This window comes from Bubalus kerabau, chromosome 7, assembly GCF_029407905.1.
Source record: "Bubalus kerabau isolate K-KA32 ecotype Philippines breed swamp buffalo chromosome 7, PCC_UOA_SB_1v2, whole genome shotgun sequence".
NCBI classification, from domain to species: Eukaryota; Metazoa; Chordata; class Mammalia; order Artiodactyla; family Bovidae; genus Bubalus; species Bubalus kerabau.
In genome coordinates, this window is record NC_073630.1 from 39,520,517 (window position 1) to 39,534,540 (window position 14,024).

Here is a 14,024-nt window from a genome sequence, read left to right on the forward strand (position 1 = left end):
AGACCTTGTTCTCTGATGATTTAAGGACCTTACAACTGCACTAGGGAACAGCTATCAAAAGCAGCTCAGCCAGTCACTGCCCTTCTAATGAATTGTACTGTTTTTCAAGGGAATAGATCCAGCTAGCGCACTGGCTTTCACTATATAGGTAGCTGGTGACTATTCAAGAGGTTCATGCTTTGGACTTCATTCCAAGAAACTTCTTACCCAGAATTTTGGTCTCCCTTGCTCTCTTTCTTGATTTCATTTTCTCTCAGTCTAAGATACTCCTGTGCCTGCATTCTCTTACTCTCTTTAGCCCAATTATTACTTTCTCAATCATGAGCAAAAAAGTTTGATCTATGCTCCAAAGGTTTAAATACTTCTCTGTGTCTCAGAATCACCTGAGGATATTTACAAAGCTTTCTTCTAAGGTTGTATCTACCTCTTTCAAGAAACAAAAGCTCTGTGTGTGTGTGTGTGTGTGTGTGTGTGTGTGTGTGTGTGTGTGGAAGAGGAAGGAGATGATCACAGGGAATAGTGACCTCCAGGTGAAGAGAGCTAGGCATCAGGGATGGAGTTTTGCTTGGAGGAAGAGTTGTCCTTTTCTCTTGCCTACATTGTTCTGGCTAATTATTTCCCATCCCACTACCTCTGCAGGGCGGAAAAACACTAGCTCCGGCTCAGTGCCAGCCCAGGGTAATGATACGGTAACGTAATAACTAAGGCAGGCAAGCTGACTATGCCCTGAGCGTGCGTCCTACTCCTTCACCCGCTGCACCCCAACTCTGGCCAGATAATTACAGCCCAAGGAAACAGTTGCTGCAAAGAACAGTGCCCAGGTTGGTAAAACTGATAGAAGGTTTCCTAAGGGATAGGATTGCCTGGAAGATCATGGAAAGGGTGGAGATGGGGAGTGGCCAATTCACATTGCAACATCAAAGACAAAGAAAACATCTTAGAAGATTTCTGAGAGAAAATGCATATCGCCTATAGAGAAACAAAAATTAGCTTGCCATTAGCTTTTCATTAGCCACTCTAGGTGCAAGAAGGTAATAGAGTTAATATTTTCATAGGATTTTAACACAACAACTTTTAACCTAGATTTTTTACTTCTAGGAAAACTACATTTGTAAGAGCTTGATAATATAAGGAGGCAAAAGATTTTCACTCAAAAACCTTCTTTGCAATGACTCTTGGAGGAAATACTCCATCAAGAGAGAAATAAATTGTGGAGAAAACAACTTTATATTTATATTTAAAGATGAACAAAATAATATAAAGATAATAAGTTCATTAAGCATTGACTTGAGGAAAAGAATGCGAAAGAAGCATTTAAAATATATTTATATCAATTCTGAACAAAAATGCTAGATGATACCAATATGGGCTGGTGAAGAGCTGAGGCAGGACAGAAAGAAATGGGCTGATGGTAAGGTCCTTATCTTGTTTGAGGCAAGACATACCTATTGATCAGTTATGTTCAGTTCAGTCGCTCAGTCGTGTCCAACTCTGCGACCCCATGAATCCCAGCACACCAGGCCTCCCTGTGCATCACCAACTCCCAGAGTTGACCCAAACTCACATCCATCGAGTCGGTGATGCCATCCAGCCATCTCATCCTCTGTCGTCCCCTTCTCCTCCTGCCCTCAATCCCTCCCAGCATCAGACTCTTTTCCAATGAGTCAACTCTTCACATGAGGTGGCCAAAGTACTGGAGTTTCAGCTTTAGCATCATTCCTTCCAAAGAACTCCCAGGGCTGATCTCCTTTAGAATGGACTGGTTGGATCTCCTTGCAGTCCAAGGGACTCTCAAGAGTCTTCTCCAACACCACAGTTCAAAAGCATCAATTCTTTTGTGCTCAGCCTTCTTCACAGTCCAACTCTCACACCCATACATGACTACTGGTAAAACCATAGCTTTGACTCTTAGACAGACCTTTGTTGGCAAAGTAACGTCTCTGCTTTTGAATATGCTATCTAGGTTGGTCATAACTTTCCTTCCAAGGAGTAAGCGTCTTTTAATTTCATGGCTGCAGCCACCATCTGCAGTGATTTTGGAGCCCCCAAAAATAAAGTCTGACACTGTTTCCACTGTTTACCCATCTTCTACCCATGAAGTGATCAGACCAGATGCCATGATCTTCGTTTTCTGAATGTTGAGCTTTAAGCCAACTTTTTCACTCTCCACTTTCACCTTTATCAAGAGGCTTTTTAGTTTCTCTTCACTTTCTGCCATAAGGGTGGTGTCATCTGCATATCTGAGGTTATTGATATTTCTCCTGGCAATCTTGTTTCCAGCTTGTGCTTCCAGCCCAGCGTTTCTCATGATGTACTCTGCATAGAAGTTAAATAAGCAGGGTGACAATACTCCTTGTCATACCTTGACGTACTCCTTTCCCTATTTGGAACCAGTCTGCTGTTCCATGTCCAGTTTTAACTGTTGCTTCCTGACCTGCATATAGGTTTTGCAAGAGGCAGGTCAGGTGGTCTGGTATTTCCATCTCTTTCAGAATTTTCCACAGTTTATTGTGATCCACACAGTCAAAGGCTTTGGCATAGTCAATAAAGCAGAAATAGATGTTTTTCTGGAACTCTCTTGGTTTTTCGATGATCCAGCGGATGTTGGCAATTTGATCTCTGGTTCCTCTGCCTTTCCTAAAACCAGCTTGAATATCTGGAAGTTCACGGTTCACGTATTGCTGAAGCCTGGCTTGGAGAATTTTGAGCATTACTTTCCTAGCGTGTGAGATGATTCCAGTTGTGTGGTAGTTTGAGCATTTTTTGGCATTGCCTTTCTTTGGGATTGGAATGAAAACTGACCTTTTCCAGTCCTGTGGCCACTGCTGAGTTTTCCAAATTTGCTGGCATTTTGAGTGCAGCACTTTCACAGCATCATCTTTCAGGATTTGAAAGAGCTCAACTGGAATTCCATCACCTCCACTAGCTTTGTAGTGATCCTTTCTAGGGCCCCTTTGACTTCACATTCCAGGATGTCTGGCTCTAGGTGAGTGATCATACCATCGTGATTATCTGGGTCATGAAGATATTTTTTGTACAGCTCTTCTGTGTATTATTGCCACCTCTTCTTAATATCTTCTGCTTCTGTTAGGTCCATACCATTTCTGTCCTTTATTGAGCCCATCTCTGCATGAAATGTTCCCTTGGTATCTCTAATTTTCTTGAAGAGATCTCTAGTCTTTCCCATTCTGTTGTTTTCCTCTATTTCTTTGCATTGATCGCTGAGGAAGGCTTTCTTATCTCTCCTTGCTATTCTTTAGAACTCTGCATTCAGATGCTTATATCTTTCCTTTTCTCCTTTGCTTTTCACTTATCTTCTTTTCACAGCTATTTGTAAGGCCTCCTCAGACAGCCATTTTGATTTTTTGCATTTCTTTTCCATGGGGATGGTACTGATCCCTGTCCCCTTTACAATGTCACAAACCTCCATCCATAGTTCTTCAGGCACTCTGTCTATCAGATCTAGTCCCTTAAATCTATTTCTCACTTCCACTGTATAATCATAAGGGATTTGATTTAGGTCATACCTGAATGAATGGTCTAGTGGTTTTCTCCACTTTCTTCAATTTAAGTCTGATTTGATTTTTTCTCTTCTCCTTTGCTTTTGCTGTACAGCAAAGTAAATCAGCTCTATGTATAGTCCTATCCCCTGTGTCTTGAGCCTCTTCCTACTCTCACCTCCCCCATTACACCTTTCTAGGTACTCTTGCCTGGAAAATCCCATGGATGGAGGAGCCTGGTGTGCTGCAGTCCATGGGGTCGCGAGGAGTCAGACACGACTGAGCGACCTCACTTTCACTTTTCACTTTCATGTATTGGAGAAGGAAATGGCAACCCACTCCTGTGTTCTTGCCTGGAGCATCCCAGGGAGCGGGGAGCCTGATGGGCTGCGCTCTCTGGGGTCGCACAGAGTCAGACATGCCTGAAGCGACTTAGCAGCAGCAGCAGTAGCAGCAGGTCATCGCAGAGTGCCGAGCTGAGTTCCCTGTGCTATACAGCTGCTTCCCACTAGCTACGTGTTCTACACTCCATTCCCCTCTCTCCCGTGTCCACTTATCCATTATCTATGTCTGCATCTGTATTCCTGCCCTGAAAACAGGCTCATCTATACCATCTTTCTAGATTCCATACACATGCATTAATATATGATGTTTTTCTCTTTCTGATTACTTCACTCTATATTAATATGTCGCCTGTTTTAAAGAATGTATCCAATGAAATCTATAATCATGGTGCCTGCGTGCTAAGTCGCTTCAGTCATATTCGACTCTGTGCGATCCTATGGGTGTAGCCCACCAGGCTCCTCTGTCTATGGAATTCTCCAGGCAAGAATACTGGAGTACATTGCCATGCTGTCCTCCAGGGGATCTTCCCGACTCAGGAATTGAACTCGTGCCTCTCAACCTCTGTTACACTGGCAGGCAGGTTCTTTACCATGAGCGCCAGCTGGGAAGTTTGGGTATAAAGTTACAAAAATAGTTTTTAGCATTTTTCTGATCCAAATTTCTGGACTAGTGGATTCCTTTATAATAGTACTTTGTAATTTCTGAGACCAAATCTTGTACAATTTGTATGTGTGTTTTATTAAATACTTTAAATGTTTTAAAATACCCCAAATCCCAAACAGATCACTAAAAAGTAAGCTGCTGCTGCTGCTGCTAAGTCACTTCAGTTGTGTCCAACTCTGTGCGACCCCATAGACGGCAGCCCACCAGGCTCCCCCGTCCCTGGGATTATCCAGGCATGAACACTGGAGTGGGTTGCCATTTCCTTCTCCAAGGTGTGAAAGAGAAAAGTGAAAGAGAAAAGTGAAAGTGAAGTCGCTCAGTCATGCCCGACACTTAGTGACCCCATGGACTGCAGCCTACCAGGCTCCTCTGTCCATGGGATTCTCTAAGCAAGAGTACTGGAGTGGGTTGCCATTGCCACACTTACTATTATATCATCAATTCCTCTTTGAATATGAGTTTTACGCATTTATTATTTTTGGCTGCACTGGGTCTTTGCTGTGCTGGCTTTCTCTAGTTGTGGCAAGCAAGCTTAGTTGCCCAGCGTCGTGTGGGAATTAGTTCTTCAGTCAGGGATAGACCCTGTGTCCCCTGTGTCGGATTGTGGATTCTTAACCACATGAAAGTGAAAGAGGAGAGTGAAAAAGTTGGCTTAAAAGCTCAACATTCAGAAAACTAAGATCATGGCATCTGGTCCCATCACTTCATGGCAGATAGATGGGGAAACAGTGGAAACAGTGTCAGACTTTATTTTGGCGGGCTCCAAAATCACTGCAGATGGTGACTGCAGCCATGAAATTAAAAGACACTTACTCCTTGGAAGGAAAGTTATGACCAAGTTAGGTAGCATATTGAAAAGCAGAGATATTACTTTGCCAAGAAAGGTCCATCTAGTCAAGGCTATTATTTTTCCTGTGGTCATGTATGGATGTGAGAGTTGGACTGTGAAGAAAGCTGAGCACCGAAGAATTGATGCTTTTGAACTGTGGTGTTGGAGAAGACTCTTGAGAGTCCCTTGGACTCAAGGAGATCCAACCAGTCCATCCTAAAGGAGATCAGCCCTGGGTGTTCATTGGAAGGACTGATGCTGAAGCTGAAACTCCAATATTTTGGCCACCTCATGTGAAGAGTTGACTCATTGGAAAAGACCCTGGGAGGTCTTTTCCCAAGATGCTGGTAGGGACTGGGGGCAAGAGGAGAAGGGGACGACAGAGGATGAGATGACTGGATGGCATCACCAACTCGATGGACATGAGTTTGAGTGAACTCCAGGAGTTGGTGATGGACAGGGAGGCCTGGTGTGCTATGAACATGGGGTCGCAAAAAGTTGGACATGACTGAGTGACTGAACTGAACTGAACTGAACTGAACCGAACTGAACTGAACCACTGGAACACCAAGGAAGTCCCTATAGGTTGTATTTTGATTCACTCAAGAATGTACTTTCTTTTTCTAATTGTTTTTAACATTTCAAATTCCGGAGAGAGAGAATACTCAAAGTAAGAATTAAGCTGTAAAAACAAACACATTTAAAAAATAGTGTAAAGCATTAAGGCTGTTAGTTGCAGTACAAAACTTCCTATTCTTTCAAAACCACTGAATAAGCTCCCAAAAGTATTTGCTTCATAAACAATTTCATTTCTTACATAAGTATGGTAATCTTCTTAGAGAAAGCCCTACATGCTGTTACAGGTATTTCAAACTTTACAGATTTTTAACTGAACATTTTCTGTGTTACATAGAGACACCTGTGTGAGTGCTCAGTGGCTCAGTCGGGATTGACTCTTTGCAACCCCATGGACTGTAGTCCACCAGGCTCCTCTGTCCATGGGGTTTTTCGGGCACAAATCCTGGAGTGAGTTGCCCTTTCCACCTCCAGGACACTGAGATACACTGACCTGTTAAAATAAATTATAGAAGAGATAAATTAGGGGGAAATTGCTTTCATTTCATAGTGATATTTCATTTTATTAAATTTTTTATCTCACAGATCTTTAAAATTGCACTATTAGGGTTTTTGAAATAGGAGTAAAGATACAGGGAATATTGAAGAAATTGAATAGAAATAATAGAAGCATTCATAGAAAGTAGAACTATACATCAGAGAAGGCAATGGCAACCCACTCCAGTACTCTTGCCTGGAGAATCCCCTGGATAGAGGAGCCTGGTAGGCTGCAGTCCATGGGGTTGCTAAGAGTCAGACATGACTAAGCGACTTCACTTTCACTTTTCATTTTCATGCATTGGAGAAGGAAATGGCAACCCACTCCAGTGCTCTTGCCTGGAGAATCCCAGGGACGGGGGAGCCTGGTGGGCTGCCATCTATGGGGTTGCACAGAGTTGGACACGACTGAAGTGACTTAGCAGCAGCAGCAGCAGCAGAACTATACATGCACTTCCTCCTAATTATAAGTGTTTTTAAAGCCACTTACTCTCCTCTCTTCTTGATAATTTAAATGTTTTAAAGTATCAGTTCAGTTCAGTTGCTCAGTCATGTCTGACTCTTTGCAACCCCATGGACTGCAGTACGCCAGTCTTCCCCTGTCCATCACCAACTGCTGGAGCTTACTCAAACTCATGTCCATCACGACGGTGATGCCATCCAACCATCTCATCCTCTGTCATCCCCTTCTCCTCCTGCCTTCAATCTTTCTTTCCCAGCATCAGAGTCATTTCCAATGAGTCCATTCTTAACATCAGGTGGCCAAAGTATTGGCGTTTCAGCTTCAGCATCAGTCCTTCCAATGAATATTAAGGACTGATTTCCTTCAGGGTTGACTGGTTGGATATCCTTGCAGTCCAAGGGAGTCTCAGGAGTGTTCTCCAACACCACAGTTCAAAAGCATCAATTCTTCAGCACTCAGCTTTCTTTATAGTCCAGCTCTCACATCCATACATGACTACTGGAAAAACCATAGCTTTGACTAGATGGACCTTTGTTGGCAAACTAATGTATCTGCCTTTTAATATGCTGCCTAGGTTGGTCATAACTTTTCTTCCAAGGAGCAAGCATCTTTTAATTTTATGGCTGCAGTCACCATCTGCAGTGATTTTGGAGCCCCAAATATAAAGTCTCTCACTGTTTCCATTATTTCTCCATCTATTTGCAATAAAGTGATGGACTGGTGATGGATGAAGTGATGCCATGATGTTAGTTTCCTGAATGTTGAGTTTTAAGACAACTTTTTTATTTTCCCTACTTTCTTCAATTTAAGTCTGAACCTGGCAATAAGGAGTTCATGATCTGAGCCACAGTCAGTTCCTGGTCTTGTTTTTGCTGACTGTATAGAGTTTCTCCATCTTTGGCTGCAAAGAAGATAATCAATCTGATTTCAGTATTGACCATCTGGTGATGTCCAGATGTCTCTGCTTACTCCTTGAAAGAAAAGTTATGTCCAACCTAGACAGCATACTAAAAAGCAGAGACATTATTTTGCCAATAAAGGTCCATCTAGCCAAGGCTATGGTTTTTCCAGTGGTCATGTATGGATGTGAGACTTGGACTGTGAAGAAAGCTGAGCACCAAAGAATTGATGCTTTTGAACTGTGGTGTTGGAGAAGACTCTTAAGAGTCCCTTGGACTGCAAGGAGATCCAACCAGTCCATTCTGAAGGAGATCAGCCCTGGGTGTTCATTGGAAGGACTGATGTTGAAGCTGAAACTCCAATACTTTGGCCACCTGATTCAAAGAACTTACTCATTTGAAAAGACCTTGATGCTGGGAAAGATTGAAGGCAGGAGGAGGAGGGGATGACATAGAATGAGATGGTTGGGTGGCATCACCGACTCAATGGACATGAGTTTGAGTAAGCTCTGGGAGTTGGTGATGGACAGGGAGGCCTGCCATGCTGTGGTCCATGGGGTTGCGAAAAGTCGGCAACTGAACTGACTGACTGACTGACTGAAGCTAACTTTTTCAGTTTCCTCTTTCGCTTTCATCAAGAGTCTTTTTAGTTCTTCAGTTTCTGCCATAAGGGTGGTGTCAGCTGCATATCTGAGGTTATTGATATTTCTCCTGGCAATCTTGATTCCAGCTTGTGCTTCTTTCAGCCCAGCGTTTCTAATGATGTACTCTGCATATAAGTTAAATAAGCAGGGTGACAATATACAGCCTTGACATACTCCTTTCTCGATTTGGAACCAGTCTGTTGTTCCATGTCCAATTCTAACTGTTGCTTCTTGACCTAAATACAGATTTCTCAGGAGGCAGGTCGCAGGTCAGATGGTCTGGTATTCCCATCTCTTTCAGAATGTTCCACAGTTTGTTGTAATCCACACAAAGGCTTTGGCATAGTAAATAAGCTGAAGCAGGTGTTTTTCTGGAACTCTCTTGCTTTTTCAATGATCCAAAAATTGGCAATTTGATCTTTGGTTCCTCTGCTTTTTAAAATCCAGTTTGAACACCTGGAAGTTCACCGTTCACATACTGTTGAAGCCTGGCTAGGATAATTTTGAGCGTTACTTTGCTAGTGTTTGAGATGAGTGCAATTGTGCGGTAGTTTGAATATTATTTGGCATTGCCTTTCTTTCGGATTGGGATGAATACTGAACTTTTCCAGTCCTGTGGCCACTGCTGAGTTTTCCAAATTTACTGGCATATTGAAGGGCCACACTTTCACAGCATCATCTTTCCGGATTTGAAATAGCTCAACTGGCATTCCATCACCTCCACTAGCTTTGTTCATAGTGATGCTATGACGTCACATTCCAAGATGTCTGGCTCTAGGTGAGTGATCACACCATCATGGTTAGCTGGGTCATGAAGATCTTTTTTGTATAATATGGCTGTGTATTTTTGCCACCTCTTCTTAATATCTTCTGCTTCTGTTAGGTTCATACCATTTCTACCCTTTATTGTGTCCATCTTTGCATGAAATATTCCCTTGGTATCTCTAATTTTTTTGAAGAGATCTCTAGTCTTTCCCATTGGGTTGTTTTCCTCTATTTCTCTGCATTGATCATTGAGGAAGGCTTTCTTATCTCTCCTTGCTATTCTTTGAAACTCTGCATTCAAATGGGTATATCTTTCCTTTTCTTCTTTGCCTTTCACTTCTCTTCACTTCTCAGCTATTTGTAAGGCCTCCTCAGACAACCATTTTGCCTTTTTGCATTACTTTTTCTTGTGGATGGTCTTGATCACTGCCTCCTGTACAATGTCATGAACCTCCATCCATAGCTCTTGAGGCACTCTGTCTATCAGATCTAATCCCTTGAATCTATTCGTCACTTCCACTTTAAGGCATTTGATTTAGGTCATACCTGAATGGTCTAGTGGTTTTCCCTACTTTCTTCAATTTAAGTCTGAATTTTGCAGTAAGGGGGTTCATGATCTGAGCCACAGTCAGCTCCGGGTCTTATTTTTGTTTACTGTATAGAGCTGCTTCTTCTTTGGCTGTAAAGAATATAATCCATCTCATTTCAGTATTGACCATATGATAATGTCCATGTATAGAGTCTTCTCTTGTGTTTTTAGAAGAGGGTGTTTGCTATGACCAGTGTGTTCTCTTGGTAAAACTCTGTTAGCCTTTGCCCTGCTTTATTCTGTACTCCAAGGCCTTACTCATTACCTGTACTTAACCTATCCTATGGGATTCATCCACCCTCTTTTGTGTGCTCCAGCAGAACTGATTTTTGCAAATAATACAGTCATTTAACATCACACTAACCAATACTTAAACATTTTTCTTCATCTATTTAGTTAAGTGTGTTGACATTACTTAAACTGTCTTTGCATTATTTTATGCTTTTCACTTTGCCTTGTCTCAGTTGCTTCCTTATTTTTGTCATTTTGAAAAGATTAGGAATTTTTTTTGTGCTAATTCTCCAGGTAAATCAAACATACTTCATTCTCCACATTTTTCCAGTTAACACTGACATATAATCTGTGAAATATTCTTCTTTATATTCCAGGAAATGAATCTTTTATAAAATATTTTAAGTATTTTTTAAATTTTACTTGGTTCCACCAGGTCTTAGTTGCGACAGTGGGATCTTTGACCATCATTTCAGCATGCAGGATCTTTCGTTGCAGCATTCAAATGCTTTAACTGTGGCATGTGCAATCCATTTCCCTGGCCAGAGATAGAAACTGGGCCCCCTTCTTTGGGAGCATGGAATTTTAGCCAGTGGCCCATCAGGAAAGTCTCCAGAATAATTTAATCACAATGCCTTTAAAAAATTCTATTGACAGATGATAAGAAAAACCATCTTAATCCCTGTTCCTTATGTAGTCCATTTCTTTGACACATGAGGCTTGCTAAATGTTCTCTTGTGCTACAGCTGCACTAGATCTTATCCATTGTCCTGTTGGGCACAACACACGCACAGACTGAGAAACCTGCACCCAATGGCTGTAAGTGAATTTCCACGGATGATGTGGCAAATGTCAAATGCTAACTGGCTGTCTCCCATCCCTCCCAAAACAGCTACTTACACCCAACCTTCCCAATGAAGCTCAGAAAAATTAGACAGGTAGCCTCAACCAGTTCATCAATAAACATTTGTTGAGTGTTTGTTGTTTCCAAGGCACTGGGAGAAAGCATCCATTTCTAGTTCTTTAGCTCTTTCCTAAAAAGTTTCTTACCAAATGTATTTTTTAAAAGTCTTTTAAGAATATCTCTTTTTATTTTAGGAGATTTTCTTTCACCCAGTTATAAGTTCATAAAACATACAAGAAAAAAGGCATGTTTTAGGAAAATAGATAAAAATTTTAATATACCTGGAAGATTGGGTACATAAAGGAGAATAGAATGAAAATGGGAGGGCTAACAGAGGACTGTTTTACATATAATGCTGGATAGTTTAGATTTTAATCCCCTTGAACCTAGAGCTGTGTTATGTAATATAATAGCTGATAAACCAAATATGGTTAATTACATTTAATTAATTAAAATCAAATAAAAATTCTGTTCCTTGGGTACACTAGGCACAGCTCAAATCCCCAGTGGATACATACGGCTAGTGGCTTAGTGCAAATAGCAATTTCTATAATTATAAAAATTTTTCTTGGACAGCACTGCCCCAGACAGTGGGGAAGCATGTAAAAATGTTTAGTAGAGTCAAAAGTGATAAATTTTAATTTTTCCATAAATCTCTAGTAAGAATTTGATAGACTGAAAACTGATAGGAAAATTAGGATATGAATCAGGATACGTATCATCCAAGGTTGTGTTTACAGAAATGAAGACGATGGTATCTGTGTGAGTGTTAAGGTCAGGGAAGAGATTACAGTCACAAAGCAGATAAGGAGGCTGAAGGAGAGGTAGAGTGCTTCTTATTTAGGAAAATGGGTGATTGCAGCCATGAAATTAAAAGACACTCACTCCTTGGAAGGAAAGTTATGACCAACCTAGATAGCATATTCAAAAGCAGAGACATTACTTTGCCAACAAAGGTCCGTCTAGTCAAGGCTATGGTTTTTCCAGTGGTCATGTATGGATGTGAAAGTTGGACTGTGAAGTATGGATGTGAAAGTTGGACTGTGAAGAAAGCTGAGTGTGGAAGAATTTATGCTTTTGAACTGTGGTGTTGGAGAAGACTCTTGAGAGTCCCTTGGACTGCAAGGAGATCCAACCAGTCCATCCTAAAGGAGATCAGTCCTGGGTGTTCTTTGAAAGGAATGATGCTGAAGCTGAAACTCCAGTACTTTGGCCACCTCATGCGAAGAGTTGACTCATTGGAAAAGACCCTGATGCTGGGAGGGATTGGGGGCAGGAGGAGAAGGGGACGACAGAGGATGAGATGGCTAGATGGCATCACTGAGTGAGTGAGTCTGAGTGAACTCCAGGAGTTGGTGATGGACAAGGAGGCCTGGCATGCTGGGATTCATGGGGTCACAAAGAGTCGGACATGACTGAGTGACTGAACTGAACTGATTGATCCCACTCACTGAAAGAGGAAACATTTTCAGAGTAGGATTTAAAAGATAGGCACAGGGAACTCTACTTAGTGCACTGTGGTGACCTGTATGGGAAGGAAACCCCAAACCCAAATACATGTACGTGTATTCATTTTGCTGTACAGCAGAAACTAACACAACATTGTAAAGCAACTATACTTCAATAACAACTAATTAAAAAATTAATGGGTGGGGGTAATTGATGAATTCACCTTATAGCCATCTCAACTTTGAGACTGTGAGAGACATTTTAGTAAGATGGACAATAGGCAGTTGGATACACAAGTTTGGAAGAGTCGTCCTCAAGGAACTTAGGGGGAATGCATGGTCAGGTCACTGAAGACGTTTGCTCTCTTGCTCTCTGTACATCCCCCGCACTCCTACTGCCTGCATCCTAATCACATGACTGACCTTCCCTTGTACTTGCCTCAGGCTTCAGGTAGTGATTTAGTGATTGTTCTCATCAGAGGGTGGTGAGGGGCATGCCCCTCTACTGGTTACCCTAGTAACGAATGAGCCCTTCTGACATCAGTTCCCTTATAACTGGTAATATACTCCCATCCCCCCAGTGAAGATGGCCACCACGTCTTGCCTGCCATCTGCCATACACCATGAGGTGTTGCTCCAGGACTTGCTTCACACATGTTAGTTCCCCATCCATTAAACCATTTGTGTCTCTGTTGCTAACCCTGGGCTTGAAGCTGGATGAGCACAGGACTTGTAGGCCTATGGGATGGAGCCCAAGAGGGGAGATGCTTTAATTGTTACCTCGATCTTTCATTTGTTGTTGTTTAGCCGCTAAGTCATGTCAGACTCTTTTGTGACCCCATGGACTGTAGCCCGCCAGGCTCCTCTGTCCATGGGATTTTTCTGGCAAGAAGACTAGAGTGGCTTGCCGTTCCCTCATCCAGGGGGGCTTCCCAAACCAGGAACTGAAGCCACATCTCCTGCATTGGCAGGTGGATTCTTTACCACTGAGCCACCTGGGAAGCCTGCATCTCTTATTACTTCCTTAAAATAAGTGATTACAAGTAAAATTGCTTTTTCAAAGAATATGAATTATATTTGGGGAATTTCCAAATTTCTTTTCCCCCGCCCCTGCCACACACATTCCCTAGTGGCCCTTATTTTGTCGTGATGAAGAAATATTACTGATGCACATGTACAGTACTCTACATGTGTGCTGGTGTGGTCTGGTGTTTTAAAATTCATTGGGAGACAGACTTTGTTTGTGAAAACTGCGACAACTCTGCTACATGCCAATGGCTTTGTAAATACTATAATGTAGCACACACTTGCTTCTTTATCAGTACATGTTTCATGCAGGAAAACAAATAATACAAGGAATTCTAAAGAGACAACATTTGCTATGGAGAAATGTTGAAGGTTAGAAGAGCAAAAAGTGGAAGGTGAGATTAAATCATAATTCCTAACTTCAGGAAGTGGCTGCCAGCCCTAGAGCTGGTAGGATAGAGTGGGGAGGTGGTATTTTCAGAGCCCAAGAGCAAAGTCACTTCTGGGGACACCCAACTGAGTGTAGGGAAAGGTAAGGTGGGACCACTAAGGAGGGGCTTCCTCAACTGGCTCTACGACTTTATAAAGGCCACAGCCATTCCCCC